General features: G+C 35.5%; 1 long non-coding RNA gene across 5 annotated transcripts in view; it reads right to left on the bottom strand.

Annotated features, from left to right (window-relative positions):
- The window catches only part of LOC127433799 (uncharacterized), a 74,709-nt gene that overhangs the window by 3,675 nt on the left and 48,671 nt on the right, over positions 1 to 22,363 (bottom strand). For 2 of the 5 annotated variants that reach the window (XR_007895939.1, XR_007895934.1), the window contains one exon: positions 1,494 to 3,993. The exons of 1 other annotated variant lie outside the window; for it this stretch is intronic. This is a non-coding gene — a long non-coding RNA (uncharacterized LOC127433799). Of the gene's footprint in view, positions 1 to 1,493; positions 3,994 to 14,813; positions 22,355 to 22,363 lie in introns of those variants that run through there. 2 more of the 5 variants (XR_007895935.1, XR_007895940.1) reach the window with 2 other exon arrangements.

Raw genomic sequence — 22,363 nt, forward strand, 5'->3', positions numbered from 1 at the left:
TGTGTGTTGCGGGGGAGTGTCCAGTTCACTCAAAAGAGCTCCAACTGCTGAGTATGACTCAGCATCCCTCCTCAGCCAGACCCCGAACGGGCCCCCGTGATCAGCCCACGAGGAGCCCCACGCCTCAAGGCCATGAACTGCTACGCTACGGTCTCCCACATGCAAACAATAACACCTCGCAGAATCACATGCTAGAATAAAACCAGCATAGAAGAGAGACTTTAGGTGATAATTAGGAAAGGGAGGTAATTAGGATGTGAAACAAAGAGAAAGGGATGAAAGTAGTCCATAAATAAGGTGAACTGAAAAGGGTGTGTTGAGATGCAGTACTTACGCTTGTAATTTTGCCCTGTGGGCCCTTAAGGTACTCCCTGAAAGGCTTCTGTAGAGAGGCGCCAAACAGGGGAAGACAGAAAAGGAGAAGGGGAGGAGGGAACTGGATAGACAGAGAAAGAGAGAGAGAGAGAGAGACAGAGAGAGAGGTCACATAAATTTCACTTACCAACATCGAAAGTTCAGCGAGTTTCCTTTGCCCTGCGATAGCACTGCCTCTCCTCCCCGCTCACAGAGAGCGGGAGCGAGACAGAGAGTGAGATAGAGACTGAGTTCTGTTATAGAGCTTTTCCCAAAAGTCAGAAAAAAAAAAATAGAAAAAAAAAAAAAAAAGGTAAAAGTACGGCTTGTTCTGGGAACTACATATCCTATGCACTTAAAAAATTATGGAGGGGAAAAAACATGGAGGGATGAGAGAAAGAAAAAAAGCTTGTCCTGAAGGCATGTTCACGCCGAGAGCCATCCACACTCCCCTGTAATGTCCCTCAGCCAGGCTGAAGGAAGAAATGAATGATTTCTCAGAACTCTCACATTTATCACCGACAGTTCCTGTAAGAACTGGTTTCAGCCAATTAATGAGGAAGTCAGCCGATGTTGTGTCATTACTGGTTGAGAGAGAGTGAAAACTCCACCCACTTGAAGTAGCAAGGCGGGACCCTTAGAGAGACAGCCCATATTAGGAAACCCTTTTATAAGATTGACTAGCTAACCCCCCCCCCCCCAACACACACACACAATCACATGGAAAGGAAAAGAGAAGGAGGTTGCCTTGGCATGGCACAAGGCCCCTCCCAAGCAAGTCAAGCAAATTAATTGAATATAAAATATATAAGTTTTTAAACTTAAAGCGAGATACTATTGAGAAAATGGCGCAAGAGGCAAATAATCATCTGCTCTTACATGGCCTGATACATTTAAACCTTTGTTTTATCACTTTACACAAAGTCATGTGAGTGGATGACCGATAATGTCCCTTTGAACTCTTGCTTCTACATTTCACAGTCAAGCTGCTCTACCCACCCGCTTTCTGAAACTGCAACTTCAGTGGATAAACAATAGATTAACTCATACCAGTTATTTTGTTCAATCATTAACCAAAAACATTATCATCACCCACCCGTGATGTGGGTTAACTGAATGTAAAAACAATCAAGGCCGAAATACAAAGAGCAGAGAAAGCTGTAGGTACGCTGTAGTTCATAAAGCCGTTAAGATCCACCATCAAAACCAACACCCACACACCTCATGAAGAACTGTAAACACACGGAGAAGCTAACCTTAGCACATCTGAAGTTTAATCTCTAGATCTGAACCTTCATTTGTTTTTGTCAGCAGGGATTTGGAGTGCAGGTATAGTGAAACACTCTTGCGCCAGAACAAAGAGTCAGATCAGAAACTTCTGAATTGGTGGGCTCCGATCGAGCCTTGTCCGATGAGCAATGGTGAGTCAGTGCCTGTACTAGTGAGACATTAAATTCCTACAACCATCAGAAGCTTGCCACTAAAACATGAGGACTATCTCCATGTCTTCCACGTCCATAAAACAAGGATTTTCACCTTAGTTCTGGAACATTCGGGGTCAAGGATTTCTTTGGAAAAACATTCTGGACTAAATGATATATGTTCACAGTCAACATTCCATGATCTGGTCATATTTACATGTTCAAAATGTGTGTTGCTTGGTATGAGTGTATTTTGTTCCCGGTGGAACTCGTGCGATTTGTACAATGGGGCCAATAAAAGTGAGTACTTGAAATATTTCCAAAAAATATCTGGCATGGTTTTGAAATGAAAACAATCTTTTTATTTTTGGAAAATGGTATTTCTGCTCAACAAAAGTTCTACGTGTATATCACGAGGATATGAGAACATAAACACCATGTACACAACAGAAATCCTTGTGCATATCTGAGTAGGAAGGAAAATCAACATGTTACATGTAAATGGGACGTGTTCATTCACAAGAATTTATTGTTTTTGTAGTTTGTTTTTTTTAATTATATGATGCTAATGTAATGAATATAAATAAATAGATATCTAATTACCCATTACTACACAGTAGTTGCACCAGAAAATTATTCAATCAGCTTTTATAGCAAAATTGATCAAATTTAGCTAATGCTAAAGTGTGTTTACCCTCTCTATGTGAGCAAAATGTAAAACTATTGTTGTGGCTTCAACTGTGTGTAAAACACCTGAAAAAAATATCTAAATATTACAAATGAAAATATAGATGTGTTTGAATTTTGGAGAAATACGGGAAGAAAAAAAAAAGAAGAAGAAAGAAAAAGAAACCTAATTTTTAACATATCAAATCGGCATACTATTTTTTATTTTCATATGTATAAACAAATGTATATTTTGCACACACACAAAAATGCAATTAGTTACAATATTCTTTGTGGAAACTGTTAAAAATGCGTGTATTAATTTGTCCAAGGAGACAAACTGAAAACAAGGTGTGATTTTCTTGTTATTCACTGTATGAAAATTCCTTCAAATCAAAGTAAAATACTTCAATTACATCACACAAAATACATGCACACACTGATATACATGTATAACAAACATGCATAATTATTTGATGATAAAATATATAGTCTAATATTTTGGAGGAGGAATAACAGGTTAGTAATTACTTGTACAATAATCAATAATATTATTAAATAAACAAATGATTGCAGTCTTGATTATGCATAACTGAATCAACAAAATCATTCCTTTGTGTTATATGAGCTAATTCACGATTTATAGGAAATCCATGTGTCATTGTTTGTCAAATCCGCTCACCTAACGGCTGTCTTACAATGCGTAAAAAGCAAATCAAGTTGAATTCATGAATATATATATATATATATATATATATATATATATATATATATATATATATATATATATATATATATATATTTAAAACACATTAAAACAGTAGTAAAATATTTTTATATGTGAAAAGTGTGGACTCTACACTATTATTAATACAACTATAACATTTTACTTTTATAACAAGCATTACACACTGTATATCTGTATATTTTAAAGTCAAGCACTAATTATTTTATCTCATAGTTTATTGTATCTAATAGCTTCATTAAATTAATTACATTAAAATACAAAACAGTCAAGACTCTGTATCCCATTGTAATACGTCAGAGTGCAATTGCACAAAGATAAAAACATCTAAAGCCTTTCACAAATAAGCAATTAACACCAACAGATCAAACCCCATCCCATATGGAAACACCTGTTTAACTCACAACATATGGATTAGTGAAGTCGTAACAATGTTTACAGGAAAGGTTTGCCATAATGATCTGTACTGATTAGTCACATGTAAGTGATGCTGGACAGTATGATACATTAAGTAAGGATATATTACGTCCAGCATTAGAGCACAGGTGAGATGACATGGGTATCTAAGGTCATTTAATTAGACTCCTGCCTCCCAAGTCTCTGTCCATCTCCCTGCTGAGTGACATCAGCAACAGGAATTGGAGATGATTCAAACACATGCAGGGAGGGATGATGATCCTGAAGAAGAGGGTGATGAGGATGGCAGTCATCGCTGATGTGAAATCTAGAGAATGACAGCGCAGGCTGCCTCTCCTCACGGCCTGTTTGCCCACATAAGCTTCTGACTCAGCACACACTAAGCCTCTGCTAACGTCAACAAGATTAAGAGAAAAATAAAGACACAAAAAGACAGAAAAAGGTGCAGACAAGGACAGATGACAGGCTGACACACTTCAGTGAGGAGTAACGCAGTGGTTACCAGTTGATTTTGCTCCATGGCCCAGATTTTACGCTGGGCATGTGGCAAATTGTTGATTGCACAAAAGTAAACAAGCATATCCTTAAAAGTCAGTAAAGTCATTTACTCAAACTCACATTGTTCCAAACCAGTAAGAGTTACTTTCTTCCATGGTTAGGCAGAAAGAAAATGACTATATGGAAAAAAGATGCACTTAAAAGTGAATGGTGACTGAGCCGAACTGCCTTACATTTCCTTTTGTGTTCCATGGAAGAAAAAAAATCATACAGCTTTGGAACAACATGAGGGTGAGTAAATTATGAATGTTTTTGTGAACTTTCCCTTTAACATTCCCACCCTAACCATAACTGTAACCCTAACCTAACCCTAACCTAACTGTATATCCTCAACAACATGCAAAATAATTTTGACAGGCTGAAAAAGAAAAATGACAATTTTGTAAAAGCATAAACAGCAGCAAAAGTGGGATTTACCAGGAACGTGAAACAAACACTGGGTCATATATTTAATTAGTATTTGCCATATTACAATGTGACAGATTTTAAAAGTTGATAGGCCTATTTATTTTGGTATCCATACTATCCAAGATTATATTGTTAGTTGCATTTTATTGTTTGCATTAAGCATTGTTTTTCCCCTTGTTGCATTGTTCAGAATCACTTTAGAAGGTGGTATGATTAACTAAACAGATTAGTATGTGAGTATTTTACATGAACTGGTATAATGGATGCAAAGAACAGAATGAGGCCTTGTTACACCATTAGCTGAATTACCCGTCAACACTTTGTGTTTTACAAACTGTAATCTTTGGAAGGATGACTAAACTTTACCCAGAAGCAAGATCAAGCAAGCAGAACTATGGGATCAGCAAGCAGGAAACTGAAAAACATGCCTCTATGTTCCCCAGCGAACAACATGGGGATTTTTTTTAGAGGTAAACAGGTTCCAGCTTCCTTTTGCTTTGCATCCCTCTATAAAACAGTTAATAATTCTCAGTCGCCATCTGACAACATTCTAATGAGCTATAATTTCCTGTAGCTGTTACAATTTCTGTCTCTTATTTTTCCCCCATGCTATTCATTTCCTTGAGACTGAATTCCATAAGCCTTGAGTCACAGGTGACCTCTGACCTCAGGTCCCTTCTAAAGCCGCCAGCCCATGTTCCCCCTAAGCTGCACACGTGCATACGTCTGGTGTTCCCGCGCATATACAGAACCAAATTCCGTGGCAGACTAAAAAATATGTGAGAAAATTATTTTATCATTGACAAATGAATGGGTGCCATTTCAACTGGAGTCTATCCACATCTCCATTAATTTTCAGTATGGAACTAAAGCTGGGAGAAATCTAGCGTGCAAATACGCAATACTGACTAATTCACAAGATAAGGACTGTACTGTATAAATGTTTTGTAAGCCTAAAAAAATGTGCTTCATGTGGCAACATCTAAACGAACTGGTTTAATTCATGTCAAAAATATTATTTAACATGACTTAATAAAACTGACTACATCAGGTTACACCAACGGAAGTAATCTTTAAAGGTTAGACCCTTAAGGTGCATACTAGAACAATACAGAGATTTAATTTATAATGGCACTTAGTGAAGCCCATAAAAGGTATGCATTATTATTTTTCTATCTTGTTTTGCGCAAAATTACCAACAAAAATTGTATCTTTTATGAGTAAATTTTTTTTTTTTTTTTTTTTTTTAGAAAACAAGACAGAAAAAAATTAATGAATGGTCAATAAGAAAACAACAGTGATGTACTGCCTCTAGATACATTCATTTATTATTAATTATATATTATAATGTACTATCATTAATTTATATTTCATAAATTAAACCTTTTAATAATAATCTTAATTTATTAATTAACAAATATTTATTATAAAATGTATTAATTAAAACAGTTATATATAACTATATAAAAAAATGACATATTATAAATATATTATAATACTGAATAATTATTTTAATTATATATACTGTAATTTCTGTTCTTGCTTCGGCCACCTGAGCAAAAAAAATATAGAGTGAACAATGCTGCCAACTGATGAGAATGTATATCTTGAAATAAAGAGGGAGCGGATATTTACCACTTCTCACACACACAAACACACACAGAGACATCTATACACTAATGACGTAACACACATTAGAAAAAGGCTTTGATGGGCTTTGCTCATCCCATTCTCTGTTTTACTGCACTCTGTGTGCTTTCTATTTAGCACAGGGGAATAAAACCGTTAGGCCCTAATCACTTGCAGCAGTTATTTTAAAACAAATGAGTACAAAATAGGTAACACTCTTTGGAGGAACTGACAACTGCACTGTTGTTCACCTCTGGTCTGATTCTCAGTGGCAGTTGAAACTGGCTCCACGTTACTTGAGGATCTTTCTAAATGACCTCATGAGCAAACCATGAAGACTCGTCCTGAATGGAGATCCCCGAACTCAGGGTATTAATCACACACACACACACACACACACACACACATACACACACACACACACACACACACACACACACACACACACACACATTGTCTTACATGCTCACAATCATTCCAGCTGTGCCAGTCCCATGTTTAAACAGTGAGAAAGAGTAAAAAAAAAAAGACTAAACAAAGGACAGCACAAGAGGAAAGCACAAAGAGAAGGGTGAGATCACTCCTATTTTGGAAAAGACTTATCAGCACGGGACTAGGAGACAGGGAATACTGATCTCTTCCCCTCTGGGTCTCCATGCTGGCTCAGAGAAGTAAAAAATGGACTAATTATAGCAGACTCGTACAAGTGTCACTTCCCATCTACACAACATACCAACTAGGCACCTCTAATGCACAATTTGAATGGATGGACCCTCTCCCCTCCAAAATAATTGGAACAAAGATCCAAGCTCTGTTCCGAAACCAAGCGAGCTACCTCGCTGCCTACATAGGCAGTTGCCTTCCAAGACACCATCCTAACCGTCATGAAAACTCACAAGTGACTGATTTATACACAAATGATTGATTCGCAATTTATTTCAATTCAGGTTGGTGTGAGCATGTTGTTAAGCTAACAGTGTCTCACTTTAACCTCTTAAGACCCGAGTATGACTGCTGTGTGCATTTTCCATTATCCTTCTTGATTTTAAACTAGTACCACCAAATAAACATGCATAATAATAATAATAATAATAATAATAATAGTTTTCTAGAGCAAATAGTTTCCTAAAAAATTTATGGCAGCTTATGTGGACAGCAAGACTAAGTTGCAAACTTTTAAATAATACCAAGGTATAGACAATTATTTACGGATTTTTTTTTATTTGTATCAAATTGTTTAATATGTTTCCAGCAGTGTTGGTTATTCATGTTTTTGAGACGTTACAGACATTACACCAGAAATTAGCATAATTAATTAAGTCTGATTCAAAGTAATGACCAGCATCATCCAATCACTGCCAACCATGTTAAAATAAAAAAATACATTATTCATTTTGAATCTGTGTACTGATTACCATTGTCCCATGTCTGCCAAACATGTTGAGTGGTCCAAACATCATCTGCAGCCTGAAACTGAACTTTTAATAGGAATTTTGGATTGAATGCACTTAGATGCATAGAGAGCTATTAGGATGCTCCCTTGCTCCCTATTTAGTGAATGACTTTACCCTTCAGTGTGCTGTCTGTCTGCACTAGTCTCAGAACAGATTGAAATGCACTCAATATAAAGCCTCTGAAAGCAACATTTTTCAGCTTTTGGTTGAACCCATTGATTCTCAATGTGATAATGCACAGAAAATATAAGATTTCTAAAAAATGCGCTAAAGCACACATTAGTGTACACTGTGTTTAGTAGCATGGCATTTCGCGATAAATAGCTCAAATTTGAAAAATGGCATATTGTATGAAACTAGAGACTCTAATCTTTTGAAACAAACAGGTTTCAATGTAAAAAAAACTTAGTTAGGTTTCATACCAGATGTAGTTTTGTTGCCATTTCTCACAAAGACAAACTCTGCTGTAGTCAGCGCCATGTTGTTTTGTCATATGGCTCCATACGTTGAAATTTTAACCTTTACTGACAACACAGAGTCTCCTGAACTGAGATCAGTTGGTTTAAATGAATTTAAATTATGCGTTGCATATAGCAAAGCCAACATACAACATCCACGCATGTGTACGCGGGGTCGCACGAGGTTAATAAGCATACAAATATATAGCGCACATAAACAATGGGTAAAATAATCAATTTATAATTAGATTAAACTATTTTTTATGTCTTAAAATGCTTAAAATTCTTCATAGGCAGCTCACTAGGTTTTGAAATGGTGCATATGCATATTACATGTGTAATCAAGGTAATTTGTGATCTGCTGAAAATTTCAGTTGAAGTTAACAAATCCGCTCTATACACTCATGCTACAAGCTTAGGCATGAGAGAACAGTCAGACATCAGCCATCCTAAAAGCAAGCTTTGACCACACAGGAACACAGTTCACATCCCTCACTATGGGTGGACTGCTTACTGACTCACTGGAGGACCAAACATGCCCAGGATGAGTGTGCGGGCAAGGCCAGGCAGGGCTGCTCATGGCTGGGCCAGAGGAGGAAGGAAAGCTGGGGTGTCTGGTTCAGAAGGATGTGAGGGAGAAAGCTGGAGTTGCCACAATCCACCCTGTAATGCCCTTCTCTTCCTCTTAATCATGAAACACTGCCAGTTTTGGCAAGGTTTCAGGATACACTGCGTTATGGCTCTTCCAGCTGACCAAACAGTCAACAGCAGATAAAATGTACCCCAACTGCAACCATCAAAAGAGGACACTGACGGTATTGTTTTGACAAATAATTGACCCATAAGCTGACTGATTATGATCAAGATCAATTTCCTGATAAGGAAAAGTGTGCAAACAAGTAAACAGGATATTTAAACATCATAACAACACTTAGCGTGCAATCCAATATTGACGCATTTGCGGCTGCACTGTCAATGTAGGTAACTAACAGACGCGAGATGTAGTTCTATGCAATGAGACTGGTATTTGACAGGACACTGAGTGATGATTAAGAGCAAGAGTTTTGAAACGGAAATGCACACACATTTTACAGCAACGTAGATGCATTCAAATACATGTATCAACATAAACACAAAAATATGTCTTTGTCATTCATAACCATTGCAAAACATCTAAATTGAAGTTTAGAGATTTGTGAGTGGGGGAAAAATATTTCTATAAAAACAAAAAATTAAGACTTCCAATTATGCCACTATTTAGGCTTCCATAAAAAAATACAAAATTATTTTTACCTGCACACACAAAAAACAATGTGATTTTGTTATACTATATGCAGCAGAGTTATTGAAATGCATTCACACACCTACAGGGTTATAAACCGCACAGGAACGGTGCTCCCTGTACAGTCATACATTGAAGCAGTTGTAGGTTGAGTTATCCGGTGAGCTTTAGGTCTGCGGGTAAACCGTGCTCACCTTCAGTAGGATGCTATCTAACCAACCGTGTCCCAAAGAGTTCAAGGTGTGCCGAGCAGACAAACAGCAATCAAAGCTGATACTAACAATATTTGAAATGGTTTAAAATAACAACTCAAAAGAAATCACAACATTAATAAATCTTAATACGTTTTTAAGCACAAATACATTCAATACATTGTGACAAAATAATCTTCAGAGTTGTAGATTACATTATTGTCTATACATTAATAATTATGACTACTATTTCTTGTTATGTGAGAAAGAAGAGCCTTGACAATGATTGCTGTATCTTTTTTTATTTTATGTCTTTTGTCATTTCAGAAGTGACACTCTTCCCTAATTTTAAACCGGTATACCACAGATGACAGAAACTAATACAAATATGGACTGCAAATTATTGAAAAGTGTATTAATTGAAATTAATTAGCATTTCAATTACAATATTTACAGTGTATAATAACTGCTTTTTTTTTATTGAGGGACTATTCGAAATTATTTTTGTGGTAATCAACATTATGCTACATATGCTGTCGAAACTGCAGCAGTATAGTAACAATCTAGACATTCAAATAATTTTAATATAAGTTCTAGGAAATACTTTACCACTAACACACCTTGCCTGTCACATAAGAACATTTACATAAGAAATCAGATGTAAGGGTCTTTCTCAAATAAGAGTTTAAATAAAGGATCTTTATTACAAAACTTAGTTTAATATTTTCTCCACACACAAGAAATACACTCTCCAGAGATGTACACACATGTACAGCTCTCTAAGCTGCATAATTCAACAATATGTCCTTTGCGGCTCTGTTTTATCTCAGACTATTCTGGAAAACCTCTAGAAATTCCAGCTTGCACAGTTAAAGCGCATATGCATATCTGCATCATTTCATACTTATGTGAGGCGTGTCATTTATTTCTCAACTTTAACTGCTGCACAATAGTTATTCATAATCACAGAGCAAAAAAAGAAGAAAAAAATCCCCCTTTTTTTGTATACTATCATTGACCACATTCATTGCAGTTGCCCCCTGTGCCGTTTTAACATGTCTACCTGAAACAGGCTGGTAAAACAGGCCCATGACTCAGAATTCCTGGATAAATGGGTCTGCAATGACTCGCACAGCTAACCGTACAACAACAAGAGGCCTTGAGCAGGTCATGGAAATAGCAACCAAAGATAAAGCTGTCACCTCATTGGCTTCTAATGAAATAAGTCACTGATCGATCCAATTCATTGTCTCTTCCTTTCTATCTCGCTCTACCACTGCTTTATATCGCACTCTGTGCTAAAAGTTTTGATGAGTCTGAAAAGACAATTAAAACACTTTCTTTTCTTGCAAGCCAGGGTTTTTCAATACACTTTATACAACTGTTAGTTCCAGGATACGAATCTGATTGGATAAGCGCCATTACAAGTTTGTATCATTCCGCTTCTGTGTTCGTGGCATTTCAAACAGGCCATCAATTCCTGCATGTTTCTCAACCCTGTTACTAAAATATATCAGTCATTTTTTCTTTTTAACAGAGCTCAAATTTTTAGAACATTTGATTTATAAAAAAAAATGTATTTAAATACAGATTTTAATTTTACTACAAAACACCATGGTGATACTATGGTTACTGTAATAAAACCATGGTTAATTTTTGTAAAGGAAGGTTAGGGTGAGGTTTATGGATAGGGGTTAGTGTAGTGTATTTGTTGGACTCTAAATAAACACAATAAAAACACTGCAGTGATGCCCCTATACTGTATGTATTTAATTAGGGGTGCAAATAGTCAGTGATGGGCAGTAGCTTCGATACAAATAGCGAAGCTATTAGCTTAACTGCATTTCTGAGTAGCGAGGTGGTAGCTACGCTAGTTTTTAAATCAGGTAGCTTTTCAGTAGCTAAGCTATATTTGTGATAAGGTAGAGCATAGTCTTTAAGATGTGTTGTCTATGACAGTATGCTCTGTGCATCTGGTTGAAAAAAAGTAGCTTAATATGTAGCAAGCTACTTTTGGTGTGTAGCTTGTAGTGTAACTTGCTACTTTCTCTGAAGTGTAGCTTTTAGCTTAGCTTAACTAATTTTTCTGTTGAGTAGTTGGTAGCTTAGCTTGCTACATTTTTTGAGTAGATTGCCCAACACTGCAAATAGTATCTGCCACTATATTGAACTGGACTGAACATTGGGTAACAGGGCAGAATATAGAGTATGACATGGTCTCAATTAATTCAATTTAGTAACAGGGTGGAAAGTAACAGGGCTGGGTTTTTAGCATATAATTAGCAAACACACAACACATGGCTTGCTAATGTCTATGCTAATGCCACATGAACATTCTACTGTTCACATAAAAATATTAATATATTAAAATTATATTCAATATAATATATCTTATATATATATCTTTACTTATATATCAAGAGGTTTATTCACCTCCTTATGAGACTGATCCGGCATTTGTCTAAAAATACTGAAACCAGTACGGTCAGTATTAGTATGACAATTCTTACTAATATTCCAGTGAAAAGCTTTGTCACCACGCATTCACCATCTATGAAGACTCAACCGTACGCTCAATATTGTCTTTGGTTCATGATGCAGGTGGAATTGCACTTCCTTCTTTAACAAAAAAGCAAGGATTTAACTCCTCAATGCCGGGAAATCCACAACAAATTAATTTGTCATTCATGTTCACAATTAAATATATATATATATTGTATTTTTAATTTTTATTTTTTTCAGCCAAATGACACTGAACAACATCAAGCGGAGAATGAGTGCACCAGAAATAACAACAATGGACAATAAGTAGTGTACCCTATTAGCGATGGTATGGGCAGAAAAAGAGGGATATTGAGTCAGCCAGTCAGATTTGTCAACGTCTGCTTTGATTTGATTTCCCCTTCCTCGCTCTCCTACTTTCTTATATGTCTACCACTTTGTCTGCTTCTCTTATCTATCTTGGCCTGTCACCATCAGTCACATTTTGTGCTTTAACTCTGCCTGAAAATACATTATTAAACAACAGGGTCATCTGCACATGCTTTGTTCTGATGATGTGACCGTTCACCACTCTTAAGATCAGTGGGAGATGCTGTCATATGGAAATGTAGGCTGGTGGATGGAAAAAAGACATCCTCTGTTAATCAGTTAGCTGCCATTCATTTAAAACAGCACTGAGAATGTTCTCTGTGCTTATATACCGAGCCCATGACTATCAATGCAGATTCTTCTGCAAGGAAACATGCAGCAGGATCTTTTACAGTAAGCTGCATTCAAATAGGCACAAAATGAGCCACACACAAAAGGAGTTTTTTTGAATGAAAACAACAGCCTGGCTTCACCAATCAACAGTATTGATGTGATATCATCGGGGGGGGGGGGGGGGGGGGGTGTAACTGAGGTGAGACCACAGAGAGTTTCGGTATGATTCAACTATCAAGGCAATACACAAATGGACGCTAAGCCAATACTTCATTCAGCCTTTTTATTAAAGGGATAGTTTACCCAAAAATGAAAATTCTGTCATCATTTACACACCCTCATAATGTTCCTCCATGGAACACAATCTTAGCCTCAGTTACCATTCACTTTCATTGTATGAAAAACAGCAGCTTCAACATTCTTCCAAATTTCTCCTCTTGTGTTCCACAGAGGAAGGAAAGTCATTCAGGTTTGGAACAACCCAGAGGGTGAGTAAGTTACGAATTTTCATTTTTGTGTGAACTGACCCTTTAACAAACACTATATAGAAGGAGCCGTTTAATATCTACAAACATGTCTGCCCTTGGCAAGGCATTAGTTCTATGATCCCACTCACGATTAGCATGCAAATCAGGTAATAGCAACAATAAATAGCTTTAATATAAGACAGAACAATATGCAACACTCCATTTGAGACAAGGAAATCAAAGCCTGTCAGGGCTGCTGGACTACAGCACTGTCAAATCATGCATAGTCTGAAGGTAATTTGCGAACAAGGACAAGGTTCCATTCCAGTAACTGCTTGTTTTCACGTTTTTTTTTTTTTTGTTTGTTTTTTTTTACTTTTAAATTCTTTTTTTTCTCACATCCTGTAAAATGCTGCTTCAGGACCATATCTAGGAACAATAGATATTTTGATTAAGAGTTTTTCTACAAAAAAATGGAGACCTGGAGTTAAAGTCACAGTGATTTGCCTCAAGCAGTACAAACAAAGCGGTCCTCAAAAATCAGCTAAAGCTTTCTAGAGATTTTGCCAAAAACACAATATATAAAATAATTATTTAGTGCACACAGGATTCCATTTTGTATTGTTATGGAGATCCCACTTGACAATTTATATATGAATAAACATAAATAGAACACACACTGAACAGACTGAAAACAGGCATCCATCATCTAATCGCATGTTTGTTAATAATTTAAACATCCTTTAGGGCCGCCCAGTGCAAAACCACTGACCTGATCATTAAATACAATACATACAGGCACTATATGTATATTTAAAATTCTTGGCAGAGCACGCAAAAATGCATTTTACTGGTATTAATCTTAAAATGGAATCTTAAAATAATCTCCCCTTTTTCCCACAGATAGGATGCATCAAATGGAGACATTTCACTTTTCAATTCCCCCCCCCCACCCCTTTTAGACAAATATTTAATGCTATTTTTCTCTGTAATAACCTTTTCAGAATTTTTCCGGTAACACTTTATAATAAGGTTCCATTTGTTAACATTAGTTAACAACATTAGTTAACAATGAACAATACTTATTAAGCATTTATGTTAATTTCAACATACAGTAATACATTTTTAAAATCAAAAGTTGTATATGACAACATTAGCTAATGCACTATGAACTACCACTATGAACTAACAATGAACAATTGTATTTTTACTAACTAACATTAAAAAAGATTAATAAATTATGTAATATATATATATATATATATATATATATATATATATATATATATATATATATATATAATAATTGTTTGTTCATTATACATAATGCATTAACTAATGTTAACCAATGGAACCTTATTGTATAGTGCTTCCATTTTTCCTTTAAAGTGTCTAGATACTAAATTATTAAACATATTAGCTGTATCTTTGCATTCCTGATGATGTCTATTAAATGTAATGTGCGTTTATCAATGAGTAAAATGCAATTTAAGCTTCTGAAACAACCAATAAGCTAGAAAATAAAAATATTGTGTATATTCTTAATGCTTTTCACCAGATACATTTATTGAATTACACATACACTGACTGGCATGAAGATCCACTTAAAAAAAAGAAAGAAAAAAAAAAGAAAGAAAAAAAAAAGCAATTTTTGGAAAGCATTGTGCTTTTATATAATATTTATTATATTATTTTGCTGTTCTTTAATTAAAAAAGCTTACATAATCTATTGTTCACACATTGTTTTTCATGTGCTTTCAAGTGAAAATGTTTTTCACACTATACAGGGTCAATATCCAGTACATAACATCTTAGATTTAACACATAACAATCACATCCCAACAGGTCTAAATATTCCATTCCTTTTCAATAACAGCACAATGTTTCAAACTATGTGATGCTATGGCCATTGTGGCTGCTTAATGATCCACATATCAAGTTTCATCATTAATGATAAAACAGGGATACAATAAGCATTTAAAACAGGGATTTCCATATTGTTAACAGGACAGACACACATTTAAGGGGAAAATATGGGTAAAATGTTCCCACAATAGCAATAAAAAGATGCCTTAACACTATAGTAAGAAAGTAAGACAGTAAAATAATTTAAATAAATCAGTTATCGTAGAGATTCATAGAGAATCATAAGGTTTCTAGTGCCAACATAGTTATGCGTGACTAAACTCATAATCCTTACACACCATGCCTGATGCAATAACAGCATATCATTTTGAAGCCAGATGCAAGGGTCTCAATTTATTAGAAAACTTAGCTTGGTATGTACTACACACAAAAGTAACACTCAATACAAATATTTACATGTGTACACTGAAAAAAGGAAAATCAGGTCTATTGAAAATACTAAACCAGTACACTTGAAACCAACTTAATTCATTTATGTTTGAGATAAGAACATAATTATATTGCGTAAAGTCCAAGTGATATTCAACACAGTCATCAAAAAGTGATATGATCACATTGCTATGAAATGTTCAAATGTATTCAGACTTCTAACGGATGGTGTTCACTCGACATGATTTTTCCTGCTTGCTCAATTAACTTATCTAAAATGAGCAAATGCAAAACAATTCTTTAGCATTTGGTCTCAACTTAATTTCATTGTGTACAATCGATCTATGTTTACTTAATCCAACTGTGTTGGGACTATGGGAATAATATTTGTAGCATTAATGTATCGCTGAAACCGAGCAAGGGATTTACAGTTCCCAGCATGCTTTGAATGGGACTGAAAATTAAGTGTTATTTGAACGTATTTCTATGCAAAATGAAACAAGTAGAAGACATGTTAGTGTTAAATGTTGTGTTATGCAAACATTTTTGGAGGTTACCATTGTGGAGAAGAGTGGATCTAATGGTTAGGTCAAGGTTGGGTATGTTGCCTTTGAAAAATTAGTGTGTAATGCTTTTCACATGAAGCAAAAACTGAGGGGTCATCCCTATAATGACTGATTGGGGAACTGTTAATTTTCCAGTACAAAAAGATATACATAGTATGCAAAAAGCTGCAAGGTTCGATAGAGTTATTTAAACTGAACAAATATAAGTAAGGTTACCTCAATTCATTTAGGTTTTCTCTACACAAAGTATTTGAGTAGAGCCTACATTTTAATTTTATATCAAAGAAACTAATTTTCATCGTGTTGAACCACTGTCCACAATTTAAGTTAAATCAGCAATTATTTTTCAGTGTACAAGCTGCTTTATTCCCCTTAATGTGCAGAATATACAGTTTCTGCACTGTTTAATTCCAGATAATTCAAGATACACAGTAACAATACAACATTTTCAATCATGCATTAAATGAATCGAACCATGTTTCTGTTTTTGCTGAATTGATGGTCTCAGGTTCACTAAAAAAATTGCTCTGTAGCTAAACTTGATTCAATCATGGACAGTGGTTCCACATGTTTGAAATTAGTTTCCTTTACTTAAATTTAATATGTAACACAAACAGTTTGTGTAGAAAAAGGCCTAGTTGAATACAGATAAACCCAACGAAATTAGACATTTCAATGTAACTCAAATAAACCTCTTAAATCTTTATGTATTAACTAGTAAATTTTTACATGTTAAATACATGCTGGTTAGAAGCACTACAGAGTGTTGTTTAATAACTATGCTATAGTTGGCATAGCATTTGCTCAACAAAGTGAGCAATCAGTTTAATTTACAACATCTGCCTGTCCTCATTGTTAGCTCAAGCTCCACTCTTTACCATAATGGTAACCACTAAATGTCCAACATAACAGAAACTCTTCTAAATCTTAACAGAACCAACATTCAACACTAACAACTATCCCAATTCATATTCATCTTGCACAAAAACATAAAATAACACTTCATTTTAACATTTGCTCTCCTAATCAAGTCCCATGCAAAGTGTGCTGGGAAATGGAAATCCCCTGCCCAGTTTCATCAATGCTACATTAACACCACAAAAAGTAATCATGTAGTCCCAGCCCAAATGGATTAAGAAAATGTCCATTTTACAAATTGAAATGAACAGAACGCAATGGAATCAAGTTGTGACAAAATATCCTAGAATTGTGTTGCTTTAGCTCAACTAAATTGAACAAGCAGCAAAAATCCTTTTTTTTTTTTTTATTATTATTATTATTTTTTTGTGATAAAGTGCATTTCCATTAATCATATATCATACTAAGACTCTCCAAATCACGTGACTGAATAATGAAATAACACCACACAACCACTGACTGCACTAACATAATTAAGGTCTGCAGAGTCGGTGAGCACCTGATCAAAGTTCATTGATTATTGATGGATCTTTTCACATTAGAGTAATAGGACCACACACCTACTGTATAAAATCAGGGGGTCATAACAAGAGCAAGGCAAAGCCATAAACATACAGGAGCAAGAGTTCATAAGTGAAAGGTAGTAAAATAGGTAAACATTAACATTTGTGTAATAAAGCACAAGATATTCTGTGACACACAATCCAAGACAGCAATAGGAGAAACTGCATGACTTTTTACTGGATAACAGCTAAGAATAAAAGCAAATGCATTGCTTCAGAGACAACAATGACATGAATATTCCAGAAATAACAGCATTTTATTTCTCTTTTATTGCATGATATTTGGATCAATAAATAGCATAAATCTGAGCGTTCTCTTTGGAATATTTATGAGCTGAGTGTTAAAACTAGAAAATGTAAATGTAAAGCTTGGGATGTTCTGCCAAAAATCTGACATCTGGAGCAAGGAGGACAAAGAAAAATAATTTTACTTGTTTCAGTGACTAAAATTACTTAAAACGGCAGTAACTAAAATGAATCTTTTGATGCCTTTAAGGGATTGAGGTAAAGCCTTCAAGTTACAAGCACGTACTTAATCTGAAAGGGCGACTTTAGCAGGGTGTGAAAGGCGTTTGGTGCATTGTAAAAAAGGAAATTTATCAAATTAAAAAAGAGAGTGTTTCTGAGAAATATGGATATTCATCACAAGAAATACACTTTGCTCTCAGGGCTTCAGTTTCACTATTTTGATCTTTATATCGATTCACTTTCATATACCCACTGGTACTCATACACACGTTTACTTTGCTGGTAACACTTTAAAATAGGGTTCCATATGTTAACATTAGTTACTAATATTAGTTAACATGAACTAACAGTGAACAATATTTATTAAGCATTTATTAATCATAGTTAATGTTAATTTCAACATATAATACATTTTTAAAAGCAAAAGTTGTAAATGTTTACATTAGTTAATGCACCAAGAATTAACATCAACTTACAAAAAAACAATAGTATTTTTATCAACTTTGCATTAACTGCATTTGCCATGGAACCTTATGGCAAAGCATTACCACTTTGTTATATAAATGGGGACAGATATACAATGTTTATTATTTTAAATTAAGCTCATTATAATGTCTAACCCAAACCTTACCTCTAAAATATTTTTTGTGCTTTAAAAATAAAATAAAATAAAAAAAATACATAAAAAATTTAAAAAAGCATTTGCTTTATTTATGAATCAATTTTCCAATAGAGGACAACGCCAAATGTCCCCAAAGAGAGGTTTAGTCAGATTTAGCTAACTTTTGGGGACTACTTTGTCCACAAACTACAGCTAAATACGTACACATACCTAGAAAAGACTAGAACAAGCAAACTTTCTCTTACAAATCCAAACATACACTCACACCGAGCACAAAATGTACCATTCCACACACACACTCAGATGGATTTAAGTTGCATCATATCTTCGCCTGTACTTGGTAAAACCACAAAAAGACACTGAGAGATAAACAGTAATGACACAGTGAACGCAACTCTACAATCACAATCATCATTTCTCACTGCGTCTTGAGAAAAACAAGTCCATAAATAACCCAAATCTGCTGATATTCCCTCGACTTAATTTTGGGTCAAAAACATCATGTGGACAAAAAATAAGGAAAATAAAGTTTATTTTTTTATTTTTTTTTTCATTGGAAACAGATTTGTAAGAAATTCCCTATAGCATCAGCTTTTTTAGAAAGTAAAAGGGCAACGTGTTGTTGATGATGGAGCTGATGCAATCTCAGTGTGGTGTTGCAGTTATGGCTGGGGTGATTGACACTTCGCATTGTCAAACGGGACTGTCCATGAAGACAGGTGTTCACAAGCCAAAACAGCCCACCTATAGCATCCTATTACCCGGATTGAACACAATACTTCCCACTGCCACAGCACAGGTGTTTAAAAGAGTCTGGTGCTTAAGACAATACAACATGCGTTTTTTCAACACAACACAGCAGATGGTATTAGTCCATTAAAGAACAACAGCCCGGTTTATTACTGCACTACAGCTCTACTTCATGTCATTCTGGGGAGAGTCTCTTTCACAAAGACATGGCACAACATAGTAGTATTCCATTAAAGTATGAAGGTACTGTTGGTGTGTAAGTACGGTGTCCCAATAATGTATTTGGACACTTCCACCACACTTAAAAAAATATTAATTTAATTGATAACAAAACATCAAACCAAGTGGCATCTGTAAACAAATGATGCTAGAGGTTTTTTCAGAACTGACATCACTTTTCCAAACATTTTTGTAATTACTTTTAATCAACTGGTCCCACAGTATTTTTCAAGTATAGTTGAAGTCAGAAGTTTACATACACCTAAGCCAAATACATTTAAACTCAGTTTATCACAATTCCTGACATTTAACTGTAGAAAACATTCCCTGCCTTATGTCAGTTAGGATCACTACTTTATTTAAGAATGTGAAATGGCAGAATAATAGTAGAGAGAATGATTTATTTCAGCTTTTATTTCTTTCATTAAATTCCCAGTGGGTCAGAAGTTTACATACACTTTGTTAGTATTTGGTAGCATACAAATGGGTAGCCTTCCACAAGCTTCTCACAATATGTTGCTGGAAATTTGGCCCATTTCTCCAGACAGAACTGGAGTAACTGAGTCAGGTTTGTAGGCATCCTTGCTCGCACACGCTTTTTCAGTTCTGCCCACAAACTTTCTATCAGACTGAGGTCATGGCTTTGTGATGGCCACTCCAATGCCTTGACTTTGTTGTCCTTAAGCCCTTTTGCCAGAACTTTGGAGGTATGCTTGGGGTCATTGTCCATTTGGAAGACCCATTTGCGACCAACTTCCTGGCTGATGTCTTGAGATTTTGCTTCAATATATCCACATAATTTTCCTTCCTCATGAAGTCTATTTTGTGAAGTGCACCAGTCCCTGCTGCAGCAAAGCACCCCCACAACATGATGCTGCCACCCCCATGCTTCACGCTTGGGATGGTGTTCTTTGGCCTCACCCTTTTTCCTCCAAACATTACGATGGTCATTATGGCCAAACAGTTCAATTTTTGATTCATTAGACCAGAGGACAATTCTCTAAAATGTAAGATCTTTGTCCCCATGTGCATTCACTAACTGTAGTCTGGCTTTTTTATGGCAGTTTTGGAGCAGTGGCTTCTTCCTTGCTGAGCAGCCTTTCAGGTTATGTCGATATAGGACTCATTTTACTGTGGATATAGATACTTGTCTACCTGTTTCCTCCAGCATCTTCACAAGGTCCTTTGCTGTTGTTCTGGGATTGATTTGCACTTTTCGCACCAAACTTCGTTCATCTCTAGGAGACAGAATGCGTCTCCTTCCTGAGCGGTATGATGGCTATGGGTCATATGGTGTTTATACTTGCGTACTATTGTTTGTACAGATTAACGTGGTACCTTCAGGCATTTGTAAATTGCTCCCAAGAACAGACTTGTGGAAACCACAGTTTTTTTTTTTTTCTGAGTTCTTGGCTGATTTCTTTTGTTATTCCCATGACAAGCAAAGAGGCACTGAGTTTGAAGGTTGGCCTTAAAATACATTCACAGGTACACCTCCAATTCAGTGCACCTCCTATCAGAAGCTAATTGGCTTATTGTCTAAAGGCTTGACATCATTTTCTGGAATTTTCCAAGCTGCTTAAAGGCACAGTTAACTTAGTGTATATAAACTTCTGACCCACTGGAATTGTGATATAGTCAATTAAAAGTGAAACAATCTGTCTGTAAACAATTGTTGGAAAAATTACTCGTGTCATGCACAAAGTAGATGCCCTAAACGACTTGCCAAAACTACAGTTTGCTAATGTTAAATCTGTGGAGTGGATAAAAAATGAGTTTTAATGACTTCAACCTAAGTGTATCGAAACTTCTGACTACAACTGTATGTATTAAGGAAGTTCCCCTCAAGTTCACACTGGTGTCCAAGCAGACTGACCATAGGTGTAGTACATCACATTAACTATGGACATGATCTAATAATTTTTAATGTATTAATTTGAACAGTTTATCTATTTTTTTATAAATTGAAGGTGCACTCAGTAACTTTTGTCTTTGTGTCATCTTGGACTTACACTGACACCTAGCGGCTTGAATGCAGCATAATTTAAAATCAGTAGTTTTCTGTTTCAGATGTCATTGTAGAAATGTAGTATTCACAGTCAGACATGATTTCTTTAATCAATGAGTGAAAGTGTCAAATAACAGGATGGTTACTGAGATTAAGAGAGTAGTATTCAGCTGGTCATGTGATTCAAACATGGCAGCCCCCATGTGCAGACCCTCTCCATGTAGAATAAAACAGCTTTTATAAGGTTACTGATATGACTGGAGTCTTCATTTTAATGTGAGTGGTCATGATTTCCAAATATATTGCAAAATTACAATTCATGTCTTTACGAATTAAACTTTTTTAATGGGGAAATAATTACTGAGTGCACCTTTAAGATGTAACAAACTTACTTTTGGGCAACATTTTGTTGTGCTTTAAATGAATGTGTGAAGCAGACCGCTCATACACTGGAAACTCCACAGACATTGAGAATCATTTGCATTGTATGAGATGACAAAGTAGAGCACTAATCCACTGTGAAGCACGTAGCACATGTAGACTATATATTTATATAATTAAATCACCGCATTTGCACTGTTAATGATCACACTGGGCCATGTAGTGAACAGTTTATTCATTTGAAGAAGTGAAGCTTCTGTCAAAACCACACGTCAAAATAAAAGCATGATTAAAAATAAAATCTAGATGCCTGAAATTG

This window comes from Myxocyprinus asiaticus, chromosome 43 (genome assembly GCF_019703515.2).
Source record: "Myxocyprinus asiaticus isolate MX2 ecotype Aquarium Trade chromosome 43, UBuf_Myxa_2, whole genome shotgun sequence".
NCBI lineage: Eukaryota > Metazoa > Chordata > Actinopteri > Cypriniformes > Catostomidae > Myxocyprinus > Myxocyprinus asiaticus.